Here is a 16,537-nt window from a genome sequence, read left to right as displayed (position 1 = left end):
CCCACTCACCAATTTGAGTGTCAGTAACCACATCTTCAAAGATAGATGCTTGTGCCTCACATATCCTAGAAAGCCTCACTTTCAGACTCTATTTTCAAGTGAATCTGCAGGATCCACTAAAAACTTATTGAAAGACATGACTGCAGGATGTTAGAATCCAATATTAAGAAATGTCAGTGGCCAGGTGCGGTGGCTCATGCCTGTAATCCCAGTACTTTGGGAGGCCGAGGTGGGCAGATCATGAGGTCAGGAGATTGACACCATCCTGGCTAACACAGTGAAACCCTGTCTCTACTAAAAATGCAAAAATTTAGCTGGGCATGGTGATGGGCGCCTGTACTCCCAGCTACTTGGGAGGCTGAGGCAGGAGAATGATGTGAACCTGGGAGGCGAAGCTTGTAGTGAGCGGAGATCGCGCCACTGCACTCCAGCCTGGGCGACAGAGCAAGACTCCATCTCAAAAAAGGGAATATGTCAGTGCTGGGAAATATAAACTGTATTTCTGAATTTAGGAGAGTGTTTTTTCTATGTAACAAGTATTCTTTGTTACATGCTCAAAAGACAGTTATACTTTCAAGTCTTTGAGAAAACTCTGTGAAAATTGTTATTTTCACTTTACAGACTGAATCATGAATTATTTGGGACCCTGTAGCCTGTTGACATATCATAGAATTATATTGTCCCTTGCCAAACCCAAAAGTCACAAAGTAGATATTATCATGGTCGCAGGTGAGCTGGCTACAAAAAAAAAAAAATTATAAATATGCTAATTTAGGCCAGTCCCTGCTTACAAAGACCTATATATGAATCTCTATACACAAGGGTTTTGGCAGGTGAAGTCATGTGTTGATATGGTCAGGCTTTGTGTCCCTACCCAAATCTCATCTTGAATTCTAATCCTCAGGTGTTTAGGGAGAGACCAGGTGGGAAGTGATTGGATTATGGGGGCGGTTCCCCCATGCTGTTCTCATGAGAGTGAATTCTCAAGAGATCTAATGGTTTTATAACCAGTCGTTTTTCCTTCCCTGACACACGCTTGCTTGTGCTCTCTCTTTCTTTCTGTTTCTCTGTCTCTCTCTCCCCCACTCCCCGTCCCTGCCTCACTCACCTGCCACCGTGTAAGATGTACCTGCTTCCCCTTCCACGATGATTGTAAATTTCTGGAGGCCTCCTCAGCCATGTGGAGCTATGAGTCAGTTAAACCTCTTTTTAAAATTAATTAATTAATTTCTTTATTTATTTTTATAAATTACCCAGTCTCAGGTATGTCTTTATGGCAGTTTGAAAAGAGACTAATACATATGTGTTGTATACAAGTGGAGAAAAAGAGATAGACAAAACAAAAGAACAAGCCGTATACAACATACACTCAACCCTCCATGCCGTGTTCCAAGAGATGGAGACAGGCTGAATGAGGATTGTGCATATGTGCTGGCTAAAGAAAGAATCCCACTGCAGGGAGGACTGTCCACTGACCTGCCACCAACAGCTCCCAATTCACGGACCGCAGCAATCCGATTGGCAGCACCAGGTAGTGTCCAGGAAACATACCAAAAACGCCTGCAAAGCCGTGTGAATGCATACTGCACTCCCTAGAGATCCGTAAGATGAGCATAATTCCTTTTAAAGTCTGCAATCATGGGGTATATTCTCCACATCAAATCAGTAGTGTCAGTGAGAAAACTAGTTCACAGCTTAGAGTCTGGAGTGAGAGATACAGCTGACCTGAACCACAGTTCTCATGTCTGAGATCAAGATAATAAGAGCTGTTACTTAGGCGCTGTTATTTGAGTATTTGTATTTGTGAAAATCCTTAACTTCTCCAATCTCATATACTTTACTCTTTGAGATATAAAAGGCCTCATTTATACTTCCACATCTTAACACATGGAGGATTACTTATTTTAAGTGGATATATATTAATACTTTAATGACTTGTGAAATCTTCTTTTACTCTTCGCTTCAATGCATATTTTAAAATCCAGCTGGTGGCAGTGGCTCATGCCTGTAATCCCAGCACTTTGGGAGGCCCAGACAGGCAGATTACCTGAGATCAGGAGTTTGAGACCAGCCTGACCAACGTGGGGAAACCTCATTGCTACTAAAAATACAAAATTAGCCGGGTGTGGTGGTGCATGCTGGTAATCCTGAGGCAGGAGAATCACTTGAACCTAGGAGATGGAGGTTGCAGTGAGCCAAGATCGTGCCATTGCACTCCAGCCTGGGCGACAGAGCAAGACTCTGTCTCAAATAATAATAACAATAATAATAATAATAATAATAATAATAATCTGTCTTGATGTATATACTGTGAACACTCTACCTTACCAAAGTATGAATCAACAACAAAAAGACCAGCGTGGAAGGCCATAAATGAGACACAAGAGATCTGGGCAAGGAGTAGTCCCTCAAACTGGCAAATCAAAATCAAGCAGGTGTGAGATCTCAGACTTAACAGAAAAAAAGCCAATGGACACAAAACTGTACTGACATGGTGTTACCTGATACAGTGTGTTGCACCAAGTCCCCAAACAAAACCTCTGACAGCATGGAAGATACGATTTGCCACAGTATACTAAACTACCCCATTTCACACAGATGGGCCTGGCCACAGCAGTTTTCAAAAAGTTATCATTGCACACAGGCCAAACTCTTACACCACATCATGAGGCAAGTGCCCTGCGCTATGCACACCCGAGGGAGTTATACCTGATGTAAATGACGAGTTGATGGGTGCAGCACACCAACAAGGCACAAGTATACATATGTAACAAACCTGCACGTTATGCACATGTACCAAAAAAAAAAAATTAAAAAAAAAAAAAAAAAAAAAAAAAAAGAAGTTAAGAGTTCAGTGAATGAATGGCTCCTATCTTTGAGATCATGACTTCATGTTCACTTAATTCAGTCTTCCTGGAGCCTAAAACTCTGGGTAAAATTTTAGTCATAATTCTGAATCATGAACTATATGAGTTTCTTCTTTACTCAATACATTCACGAGGAAATGGGAAAACCAATTCCAATATCCAAGTATCTCAAAGTAGAGTTGAACAGAGTAGCCAGGGGACATAGCAAAAGGTTTAACGGGAACCACCATGCATCCATATCTGCAGTGGCTTATCATGAGGTGACTTGCAGGTTCATCAGCCTCATGATTAAAAACATAAATGGAAATGAGTATACAGAGACACACACAAATATTATAGGTTGGAAAATTGAATTTCGAATGAAGCTTAAAAAGACCATTATTCATATTTCTCTCTCTTTTTTTTTTTTTTTTTTTGAGATGGAATCTTGCTCGGTCGCCCAGGCTGAAGTGCAGTGGCGTGATCTCAACTCACTGCAAGCTCCGCCTCCTGGGTTCACACAGTTCTTCTGCCTTAGCCTCCCAAGTAGCTGGGACTACAGGCGCCCACCACCACACCCAGCTCATTTTTTTTTTTTTGTATTTTTAGTAGAGACAGGGTTTCACTGTGTTAGCCAGGATGGTTAGCTCCTGACCTCGTGATCCACCTGCCTCAGCCTCCCAAAGTGCTGGGATTACAGGCATGAGCCACTGTGCCCGGTCTGTTACTCATATTTCTAAAATAAAGGCAGGAATTATCAATATAAAGCTTTTTCTAAGTCTTTTTTGTTTTCTTCAACTTTTATTTTAGTTTCAGGAATACATGTGCAGGTTTGTTACCTGAATAAATGGCATGTCACTAGGGTCTGGTGTACAAATGATTTCATCACTAAAGTAGTTAGCTTAATACGCGATAAGTAGTTTAGCTTTTTGACCATCACTCTCCTCCCACCCTTCCTGTCAAGTAGGCCCTGGTGTCTATTGTTCCCATCTTTGTGCCGTGCGTTAAAAAGCTAACACTTCAAGGAAAGCGTCCAGTAGCTCTTTACAATTGTGTCTTCCTCCTTAATTGATTTTTTGAATGATAGTTTTTAAAAACTTCTTTGCACTTAAAACAGGAACACAGCCATGATGACTTAACACAGAGAAGTGGGCAGTCGCAGAGAAAACGAGTGTATTTCATTCATGCTGTAGTGCACACAGTCACGTCTTTTCACAGAAAGGCATCTTGAATCTGATAGTGTTGAAACGCTATTGGCCAGAAGAGAGTCATAGTGAGGTTGTCTTCATGTACACTGACATGAACTTGGTCTAAAAACCTCCCATTGATATCTTCAGGTGATACCATCATCATCAAAACTTGCAGAAGGGATGTCAAGGGGTTGGAAAGATAATCTCACAGAGAGTAGCATAGGAATCCCATCAGAAATGCAGATCACCAGTGCTTTTGATTAGTACAGATGATAGTAATATGGGGTCAGTTATTGGCAAGATGGGTTTAGAAGTGATTCAGATAAGTTTTGCCTCAATGGGAGAAATTTTAGGAAAAAAAACTTTAATGTATTTTGCCTATGTTTCATCTTATGAAATCATAAGAATTACATCAGACAAATATCCACATGTATAGAAGTTGAAAATAGTTGAACTCTTTGAAAAGCTCGGTATATATATGGGAGGATTAGGATCATTTGATAAAGATATACTAGATGTGAGCACCATCAGAGCAAGAAGAATGCTCTTTTATGGGTACTTTCACCTATATTTTATGGGTGCTTTTGTTCTAAATTGGTAGATGGAATTTGTTTTCTCAGGTATGACAGCAGTCAGTCTTTGAACTCCCATAGTGTACACAGATAATTTCGTGACCAATTTTGGTAAAAAGAAGAAAAAGTACCCATCTATTTTATTACAGTGTGTCATCATTTGACTTAATTTCACTGACTATAAAGAACAGCCCAAAATTTCATGCAAACCAGATAGACAGTGGTGTTTATGTAGTAAAGAAGAAAGGAAAAATATGTCTCAAATTTAAAAACAATGGTAATTTCTAGGAAAACAAATAGAAAAACTTTCATTGGTTTCTTCTTTTGGTGATAATTTTGTTCTGCTCTTTTAAATAGAAACCTTTACTGATTTTTTTTTTTTTTTTTTTTGAGACAAGGTTTCATTCTGTCACCCAGACTGAGTTCAGTAGCATGATCATAGCTCGCTGCAGCCTCGACTTCCCAGTACTCAAGCAGTCCTGCTGCATCAGGCTCCTGAGTAGCTGGGACTACAGATGCATACCATGAAGCTTAACTAATTTTTGATGTTTTGTAGAAATGGGGTCTTACCTTGTTTCCCACAGTGGTCTTGAACTTCTGGATGCAAATAGTACACCCCCAAAGTCCTGAGATTACAGACGAGAGCCTCTGCACCTTGCCTCTACTTTAGTTACTTCATAATGTAATGAGTTTATCAGCCACAACTAACAGGATAACATAGAAAAGGCAGGTTAGTGTTTACATGGGGTGGTTCATCTACTTAAACACATCATTTACTTCATTTCTAAGGCCATCCCTTCATCCTCAAGCTTGGTGCAAGATCACTGTCATGAACGACCTATGGTTTCCCATTGAGGAATAAGATGAAAGGGTGAAGACCAAGTTCATTCAAATTACTCGATTGTGCTTTTGCCTTTTATTTACGTGCCGCTCCTGTAGTTCTGTTCACCGTGTTTTAGTGGAGTAATGATGACGCCACCGCCCTGTTAGTATGGATGCTGGCATCTATGCTCTCTCGCATCTTTACCATTAGATGTGGAAAATGGCTTGACAAAATTCAGCCACTGCATTCTCCGGACTGTGAGTTCCCTCTTCTCAACTGAGTGTGCCTTCCACAATTTATGCTCCAGCACAGCCTGGGAACTCCTAAAGCAGTATCCTTACTTAATAGTAGGTCTCAGACCACTTTTCGTATTTCTCACGTATTGCCATCCTTCACTGATGGACGTCTAGTGTCTGGAATTCATATTCACATGTAATTCATCCAGTTCTTTTGTTTGTTTTTACATGTGGCAAGCCATGTCTAATCTCTGTTAGTTGTTCCACATCTCGTTTCATTTTTCCTGGAATTACTCAGACATGATTCTTCCCCAGTTAAGTGGTTCTACTTGGCCATGTGAAGGTGAGTGAGGACAAATGTGAGTCCAGCACAGTGAGCAAGGCAGACAGGGGAATTGGCACTTGTAACATTAAAGAAAAGTTAAGAATTGGTGAAATGTGGCTGGGGGGAGTGGCTCACGCCTGTAATCTCAGCACTTTGGGAGACCAAGGTGGGCGGATCATCTGAGGTCGGGAGTTCAAGACCAGCCTGGCCAACATGGAGAAACCCCATCTGTACTAAAAATACAAAATTAGCTGGGCATGGTGGCACATGCCTGTAATCCCAGCTACTCGGGAGGCTGAGGCAGGAGAATCGCTTGAACCTGGAAGGCGGAGGTTGTGGTGAGCTGAGATCATGCCATTGCACTGCAGCCTGGGCAATGAGAGTGAAACTCTGTCTCAAAAACAAAAAAAGAAAAAGGTGAAATGTAGTTACCAATAAAGATTTGGAAATATTTATCAAAGGAGCCATATTAATAGAGTTAATAGAGGTGAACAAGATTTTTCTTGGTCTCAGAGGCCAAAACTGTGGGAAGGACAGAAGAGGAGCAAATAGATGAGGTAGAAGCAGCTGGGTCAATGAGAGGAGCTCTGCAGTGTATTGAGGTTGGGGAGGCTGGAGAAGAGGCTAAGGGTGCGTTAGGATTCAGATTCTGTCCTGAGAACAGAAGGGAGAAAAACAACAACAACAACAAAAACCAGCTTTATCTTCAAGTTCGAATCCTTTTCAGATAGAAAGAGACTTGAAATGTGTTGGGAAGTAGACAAGAATATAGGTGAGGAGTTAGATTTGTAAATTTACTTGTAGAATTCAATATAAAGCAGAATCTTTGTGTTGCTCTATTACATGTGTGGGGCTCATAGGGGAACAACAAAGACGAAGTTTCCCTCTTCTCTGATATTTCAGTTCAGTGGGCACTGAGAAAACTTAACAGAAAGTAAACTGTAGGTTTCGTTCTGAAGAACCGCCCTCGAGAGCTCAGAGGACACGTTTCAGGCCTGGGATGCGATGGGTAAGGGCAGCCTCCAGGAGGAGGAGCATTGGAGGAGATTCTGGAGAGTAAGGAGTAGTGAGTCCAGCAAACGGGAGGGAAAGGGAAGCGGAAACAGTGTGTCTGTGGCACAGGCCAGGCCATGAGAAGAGGACAGTGGGTTAAAAGGACCGCTGGGATGAGAAATACGTGAGGAGGCAGGAGCTGGAAGGGCAGACCACGGAGGGACTGGGTAATGATCAGGAGAGATGTGTCTCGTTGGACATACACATGTTCACATGCCTATGACTGTATGTCCTCGCGATGTTTCTGTGTCTCTCAGATTGTCACATATCACATAAATTTATTCTGTCACATGTCCCCTGTTACATTATATTTGTACTGATTGTTACCTGTGAAAGTTTTTTACTGGTAGATTATTTGTACTTAAATGATTTGCTATCTTAGTAAACAAATGAAATTACCCACGTACTGTTGGGGGCCGCACCGGGGGTGGTGGAGAATGAAAGAACACACACAAAGACAAAGACACACAGAGAACATGGCGGCCGCCTTCTTGGCGCCTACGGGAGTTCATTAAAAGTTCAGTTGGAGATACTGTCCTTGAGCCATATCTATTCTCAGCATACTGTTTTCAAAGGCCCCTGCAACGTACATTTGACTTTGGAAACTAATATAGGTACACCTGCTTCCTTTGGTTTTTGTAATCATGTTATATTTGTTGACCCAGTCACTTTTAGGTCATATAGGTCTTCATATTTAAAGCGGGTTTCATATAGACAAAATATACTTGGGTCTTTTTGATTCACTCAGTCTTTTATTTACTGCATTTAGAACATTGACATTCAAAATGATTATTGATATAGCTGGATTTAAAATCTATGAAATTTGTCACTATCATCTAGTTGTTTATTTGCCTTTGTTCCTATTTTTTTATATTTCACTCATTTTCTACCGTGTGTTGTTTAGATGAGCTTTTTTTTTTTTTTTTTTTTTTTTTTGACAGAGTCTCACACTTGTCTCCCAGGCTGGAGTGCAGTGGCAAAATCTCATCTCACTGCAACCTCCGCCTCCCGGGTTCAAGCGATTCTCCTGCCTCAGCCTCCCGAGTAGCTGGGACTACAGGTGTGTGCCACCACATCTGGCTAATTTTTGTATTTTTAAGTAGGGACAGGGTTTCACCATATTGGTCAGACTGGTCTTGAACTCCTGACCTCGTGATCCACCCACCTTTGGCCTCCCAAAGTGCTGGGATTACAGGCATGAGCCATCACGTCTAGCCTAGATGAGCATTTTATATGAATTCATCTTCTCTTCTTTCTTAGCATTTCAGCCATACATTTTTAAAACTTTTTTTAGTCGTTAAGCTAGGCAATAAAAACTTTTATTTTTCATATTCTTAATTGATCTAACAAATAATAGTCTGTTAAAAATAATAGTAGTACCAATGTATTAAGTATGCTTAAGTGTCATACATAAATTAATATGTATATACACACACACACACACACACGTGTGTATTCGTCTATGTAAGTGAAATGAATGACTGCAATTATACAGGGGATAAGAGAAAAATTAGGATTATTCTGTTGTTATAAGTTGTTCACACTACCTGTCAAGTGATAGGCTGTTATTTGAAAGGGGGCTTGGATTATTTGGAAGTGTAAATTGCAAACTCTAGGGCAGGCTGTTGGTCCAAGAGCCTCAGTTCCTTGCTGGCTGTTGACCAGAGGCTGCATTCGGTTCCTTCCCATGTTGGCTTCTGCCTTACGGCAGAATGAGCCATCCAAGACATCAGGGGAGAGAGCTTGCTAGCAAGAAAAAAAAAATCACACTTTTATGTAACATAATCACCCATATGATATCCCATCTGCTTGCATTATTCTATTGTATTAAAGCAAATCACATCTTGTGCCCAAAACTCACAGGGAGATGATTCCAATACACAGTCGTGTAAACCAACAGGTGGTGATCATTTGGTAGCATCCTAGGGTACCTGCGATATCAGGTCCTGTCTGAGGTACAGCAGTTTCCCAGTATTCAGTTATTTTTCAGAAAAAGAACTGGTCAAATATTTTGTAGGATGCATCACAATGTGGATTCATCTGATGGGTTCTCATTATTTGAATAGAACTACAGATCAATTGGAAAACCTTTATTTATTTAAATTGGAAGACAATACAAACTGAACAATTTATTATTTAGAAAAACAAACTTAGCCATAAAAATAATATAGAAAAATCTGGGAATGACAAAAAGGAAATTGAAAATAATAGTAACCTTCATGGGGGTAAAAAAGACTGTGGAACTGGGGAGATGAACAGTTGGGGCATTGACAATGTTGACAATATTCTATGTATCAGGCTTGGCAGAGAATATTTAGAAAGAGAGGAAAAACTTTTCTGTTTTGCATTAGCTTTGGATTTGCAGAATAGTTGCATAGTCAATACAGAGAGTTAATATATAGGCAACACAGAGTTTCCATTATTATTAACCTCTTACATTAGTGGGAGGCATTTGTCACAATTAACACGCCAATATTATGCATTCTCATTCACTGATATACACACATCCACATATTAACCAGATTTATTTTTTCCTTTTTTCACTTGATGTCCATTTTCTGTTCCAGGAACTCTTCCAGGATAACATATCAAATTTTGATATCATCTCCTTAGGCTTTCTTTGTCAGTTTCTCTGAATTTCCTTGTTTTTGATGACATTGACATCCTCCTTTTGGGATTTCCATGATTATTTTTTTCTTACAGTCAGACAGGAGTTCTGGGTTTTGGACAGTAAGACCACAGGGGTAAGTGTGATACTCATGACATTATATCAGAATGCTGTATCAACTATTGATACTAATTTGATCACCTAGATTAGGAAGTTTAGGTCAGTTTCTCTACTCTAAAATTAATCTTTCTTCCCCTTTTTCATGCCATACTTTTTGGAAAAATGTTACTATGCATAGCACATACTTCACAAGTGGAGAATTATGCTCTACCTCCTTGGGGGTAGGACATCTACAAATATAATTTGTATTTCATCACTATAGGCAATTTACCTATTCTCCAGCATTTATTTTATATTTATTAGAACATATGGAATATTATGCAAATAATAAATATTTATTTCCACTGTAATTATACTAGTTTATTGTGTTATTCGAATTGCTCTAGTGTTGGTCATTAGAAGGTCTTTCAGTCAGCTGCTGCTTTACCACTGTGAAATACCCACATCATTGCTGTTTGATTTTGTTTGTGTAGTTGGTTGGTCGGTTGTGTTTAACTTTTTCTTACTTTCTGGCACTACAAGGTGCTTAAACGTAATAGTGTTGATTCCCTGTCCAACCCTACCATTAACTATTTCTCCACAAATTCCTAGTTGGTTTTTTGGTGAGTGGCATCAGAAACAAAACGCGGGGGAGTGGCGTTCTCATTTCTACTAGAGATTTATTAATTCTCTGCTTTGTCATCCGACAAGGTATGTGTGTGTGTAACTCATACTCACATTTGTATTTGTAGGTCTACATTGCTCCATATGTATCTATGTAAAGTTAAGCATGAATTCTTCCTGTTTCTAGCACCCATGATCTAATTCAGAATCCATCTTCCCATTCCCACTACTCGTATGTAACCTCCCATGTTAACAGTGAAATGGTTGGGCTCCTTTGTGTAATTGCTGAGTCCAAAATACATGCAGAGTGGTTTTAGAATTGGTCATTCATACCCCCACGGGAAAGAATATTTCCAACTAAAGTAGAGTATTTATTTACAAATACTTTGACATTTAGCCTAAGAACTTCTATTTTTCTAAATTTCTTAGGTTTGGTCTCCTTTGCCCCCACTTCTTTCCATGAGGTTATTTCATTTATTTGTTATACATTTATATTATTTGGACTGCATTCCCCCATGGGATCTCCTAACCTATTAAATGATATTTAAAATTCACATTTATGTAGGTTTATACTTTTTGATGTAAAATTCTACAGGGTTTGTCAAATAGTATAATTAACATACCGTTGAAGTATCACAGAAAATTATTTCACTGCACACGTACAAAAAGTTTCTATTTCACCTATTCAACCTTCCTCTCTCAAGCACCCCGTGCTTTTTTTTTTTTTTTTTTTTTTTTTTTTTTTTTTTTGTAGACAGAGTTTTGCTCTTGTTGTCCAGGCTGGAGTGCTGGAGTCCAGTGGCACAATCTTGGCTCACTGCAACTTCTGCCTCCTGGGTTCAAGCGATTCTCCTGCCTTAGCCTCCTGACTAGCTGGGATTATAGGCATGCACCACCACATCTGGCTAATTTTGTATTTTTAGTAGAGACGGGTTTTCATCATGTTGGCAAGGCTGGTCTCGAACCCCTGACTTAAGATGATCCGCCCACCTTGGCCTCCCAAAGTGCTGGGATTACAGGCGTGAGCTACCATTCCTGGCCTCAAGCCCCTTTTAATCACTTACCTTTTTCCTAACTGTATAATTACACCTTGTCCACAATGTCATATAAATGTAATTAATTACACAGTATATACTTTTTTCAAACTGGCTTCTTTCACTTAAGAATATGCTTTTAAGATTTGTGGGCCAGACATGGTGGCTTATGCCTGTAATCCCTGTAATCTCAGCACTTTGGGAGGCCAAGGCGGGTGGATCACCTGTGGTTGGGAGTTCCAGACCAGCCTGACCAACATGGAGAAACCCCATCTCTACTACAAATAAAGAATTAGCCAGGTGCGATGGTGCACACTCAGCTACTCGGGAGGCTAAGGCAGGAGAATTGCTTGAACCCGGGAGGTGGAGATTGCAGTGAGCCAAGATCACGCCATTGCACTCCAGCCTGGGCAACAAGAGCAGAACTCTGTCTCAAAAAAAAAAAAAAAAAAATTTGTGAAATGTATCTCTTGATAATATAGATTTGCATTTTAATAAATAAGTACTAATAAGTTGAAGATATTTTCATGTGTTTTTTGGACATTCGTGTGACTTCTTTGGAGAAATGTCTGTTCACACAATTTACTTATATTGAGTTATGATCTTTGTTTTGTTTTGTAACAATGTTTTATATATTCTTGACAACAGACCCTATCAGCTATATGATTTGCAAACATTTCTCCCATGTTTGGGTTATCTTCATGGTGTACTTTGAATCACAAAAATTTTAAAATCTAATGAAGTTTAATTTATCTATTTTTTTTCTTTTGTGACTTGTATTTTGGTGTCTATCCATTGTTTCACCTAAGCTACGAAGATTTATTTCCATGTTCTATTCTATGGGATTTGTAGTTTCAGCTCATACATATGAGTCTATGGCCTATTTTGAGTCAGTTAAGTATATTTTGTGAGGGAGGAGTCAACTTTCATGCCAATATCCGCTTGTCCCAGTAATTTTATAGAAAACATTTTCCATATTAAATTATCTTGGCAGCCTTGAAAAGTCATTTTTCAGTAACTGTAAGGATTAATTTTGAATACTTTATTCTGTTTACATGGTTTTTATTTACATACTTGTGTGTTTTGTATACTTTCCTCTATTCTACCAGAAGCTGGGAGCAGCCTGACAGGATGTGTGGTGCCCAAATCTGCACAGTGAAGGTGGGGAGTGAGGGCCGCAGGCGGAGGGCGAGGGGCAGGGGGCAGAGGGCTGAGGGCCGAGGGCAGAGGGCAGCGGAGAGGCCCAAGCCTACAAGGAAAGTGAGGTCTGAGGACGGCGGGAGGACTGCAGAGGGAGCCAGGCAGAGTGAGGGTGGCAGGCAGATAGCAGGAGCGAGTGGGCGCCAAGAGCTGGGGGCGAAGCCCCCAGGGAGAGAGAAGGCAGAGGGCGAAGGAGGGCAAGGCTGACACGGGACTGTGGGGGCGGCGAGGCCGGGAGGGGAGCTGAGGGCGGCTGTCTGCAGGGTCAGAGGCATTGGGCTTTTGGGGTCGCTTTTCTGCGATCTTCTGCTTGTTCCCAAGGTGGTGCCTGCCAGTGTTGTCGTCCGTTTATTCTCCTACAAACCTCAGGATTTTTCCATGTTTCCCAGACCTAAAGGTACGTTTAAACTGCTTGCTTTCTCTCACATATGTGTGCCCTTTTAGATTATGGACATACCAATAGTTATTTACCTAGGTTTTTTCTTTTTGAATTATTCATAAAGAACTTATCAAAGTGGCTGGGCACGGTGCCTCACTCCTGTAATCCCAGCACTTGGAAGGCCGAGGCAGGTGGATCACCTGAGGACAGGAGTTCGAGATCAGCCTGACCAAGATGGTGAAATCCCCTTTCTACTAAAAATACAAAATTGGCGTGGTGGCGGGCACCTGTAGTCCCAGCTACTGGGGCTGAGGCAGGAGAATGCGGCAGACCCAGAGGCGGAGGTTGCAGCCGAGGCGAGATGCGTGCCACTGCACTCCAGCCCATTTGACAGGCCTAGAGACTCCATCTCCAAAACAAAACAAGGCAAAAACAAAGTTTTAAATTTTTATTTGTTTTTGTGCATTTTTAGATGGAGTCTTGCTCCATCACCCAGGCTGGAGGAAGCGCAGTGTGAAGATCCCAGCCGCTGCAACTCTCGACTCCTGAGTTCACCTGCCTCAGCCTCTGGTAACTGGGACTCTATGCCCACCTACATACAACAAACCCAAATTTTAGTAGAGGCGGGGTTTCACCGTATTAGCTAGGATGATCTCCATCTCCTGACCTTGAGATCTGCCTGCCTTGGCCTCCCAAAGTGCTGGGATTACAGGCGTGAGCCACTGTGCCCGGCCCAAAGTTTTTATTTTTAATGAACGTCAATTGCATGTATGTATGGATTATGATGTGATGTTTTGATTCTTATATTCATTGTGGAAGATTTAATCAAGCTAATTAACATGTGCATCACCTTACCAACTGACCAGTATTTTATGGTGAGAACATTAAAAATCTGTTATTTAGCAGTTCTAAAATGTTCAGTATGACTTCGGAGCAAATGCAAGTGCCGGCCTCAGTACCCTGAGACTGATCATTTCTGAAGCAAGGGATCCTCACTTCTGAGGGGGTCATGGCTGCATGCCCGGAAGCAAGGGGGGTGTTTGGGTGCTTTGTTTGCCCTGCTAATTTTGGATGCCTCTGTGTTCTGAGAACTAAGATAATATTTGTGTGAATAATCCAGTTACTTTAATCTTTACTTTGTTTTACTGTTAATCGTCTTACAGCTTTTCTTTAACTGAGTTTGGATTTAATATATTCTTCTTTTTCTAGGTTGCAAAGCTGGAAACACAGATGATAGATTTTTGATCTTTCATTGTTTGCTATGTGTGCATTCAGTGCTATATGTTTCCCTATATGCTCTGTTTTCCTTTCATCCCATGAATTTTGAGAAGTGTTTTCATTTTCATTTAGGTTAGAAAATTTAAAAATTATCTGGGTGTTTTCTTTGACCCGTACATTATATGGAAGTGTGTTGTTTAATTTCTATGCATTTTATGATATTCCAGTTGTTCCGGTTATCCTGCGATTTCTAATTTAATTCCACTGTAATCTGAGAGCTGACATTGTGTGATTTCCATTTTCTTTAAATTGTTGAGTATTTTTTTGTCCCAGAATGTGATGTATTTTGCTGAGTATTCCTACAAGTTTAAGACGAGTATGTCATCTGCAGTAGTTGAGGGAAGCAGGCTGTAAGTGTCAGTTATGCCCAGTTGCTTGGTGGTGCTATTGGGGTCAGCGTTTCCCTCCTGAATTAGCGCCTGCTAGATCTGCCCATACTTGATGTATGTTAACGTTTCCAACTGTAATAGTGAATACATCTCTTTTTCCTCGTGGTTCTGTTGTTGCTTTCCGTCTCATGTAGTTTACGCTCTGTTGTCAGGCTCGTAGGCTTTAAGAATTATGACATCTTATCGGAAGAGTGGCTCTTCGTCTCTACCTAATGCCTTTCTTTATTCCTAACTTTCCTTGCTTTGAAGTTGGCTCTGCCCCTAATTAATATAGCTCCTCTTGTTTACTTTGATTAGGGTTAGTATATTTTGTTTCATCCATTTACTTTTAATTTATTTCACTCTGTATTTGAGTTCCTTATACATATAGTTGTGTCTTGTGTTTTGATTCACTCTGTCAATCTGTGTCTTTTAATTGGTGCAGTTAGACCATGGCCATTCAAAGTGATAATCGATACAGTTGGATTAACATTTACCATATTTGTGACTGTTTTCTGTTTGTTTCCCTTGTTCATTCTTTCTATTTTGTTTTCTATTTTCTGCCTTTTGTAGTTTTTTGAGCATTTTACATTATTCCATTTCTTATATTAACATCAGTTATTGGTTTAATATTTTTATATTCTTAGTTCATCATAAGACAAAATTTATTGGAAAAATAGGAAAAATGTATTAAATTATATATGCATATGTATACATCTTTTGTATTTGTATATATGTATAGATTTAAGCATATGTATGTATGTATATTCTTTTCATGTATATATATATATGTAGATATGAAATGAATAGCAGTAATACAAAGGAATTAGAATGGTTTTGTTGTTTTAAGACAGTACCTGTGAAGCAATATAGTTGTATTTCAGAAGTGGCTTGGGTTAGCTTTATTTTTTTATTTTGATTATTTTGATATCTTTTAATATAATTTTGGTTTTTTAAAAAATTTATCTTTGGGGGTTCATGTGCAGGTTCATTACTTAAGTAAACTCGTGTCACAGGGTTTGTTTGTTACTGAAACACCAGGGGCTTGCTCCGGGTCCTGCTGCTGGCTGCACAGAAAGCCAGTCGCTGAGAGGACAAAGTATTGCCAAGGAAGAAGACCTTAATTGGGTGCTGCAGTCTAGGGGATGGGAGCTCAGTCTCAAATCCATCTCCCTGACTAATTAAAACCAGGGGTTTATGTAGCAGAGAAGAAATGTAACAATGTGTAAGAAAACAGTAACTAGGGAGGGTGCAAGGAAGTAATCATGGTGAAGAGGGGTCTGAAGTCTGTGGCTATCATCAGGTTTCAGTTCTTTGATACTTTTTGTGAGAGACTTGAAGTCTGTTTCCTTAGGAAGGAACTCAGATAAAACAAATACAAGTTTCAAAGTTTAACAGCAGAAGGGTCAATTTCCATGTTTATCCAAAAATAACTGTCTATGGGACTAAGGCCAATTTCAGTTGTACAGATTATTTATCACCCAGGTGCTAAGCCAAGTAGGAAAGGCTTCCCTCCCTCCTCTGGAACCTTCCACCCTGAAGTAGGCCCCAGTGTCTGTTGTTACCTTCTTTGTGTTCATGATTTCTCACCATTTAGTTCACGGTTTTAAGTGAGAACATGCAGTAGTTTTCTGATCCTGTATTAGTTTGCTAATAGCCTCAGGCTCCATCCATGTTCCTGGAAGAGACATGATCTCCTTTTTTATGGTTACGTAGTATTCCATGGTGTATATGTACCAGATTTTCTTTTTCCTGTCATTGATGGACATTTAGGTTTATTCCATGTCTTCACTATTGTGAATAGTATTGCGGTGAACATTCACATGCGTGTGGAATGGTTTATATTTTTCTGAGTATATACCTAGTCATGGGATTGCTGGGTTGAATGGCTGTTCTGATTTT

This window comes from Papio anubis, chromosome 7, assembly GCF_008728515.1.
Source record: "Papio anubis isolate 15944 chromosome 7, Panubis1.0, whole genome shotgun sequence".
In the NCBI taxonomy this organism is placed as follows: Eukaryota; Metazoa; Chordata; class Mammalia; order Primates; family Cercopithecidae; genus Papio; species Papio anubis.
This window is presented reverse-complemented; position numbering follows the sequence as displayed.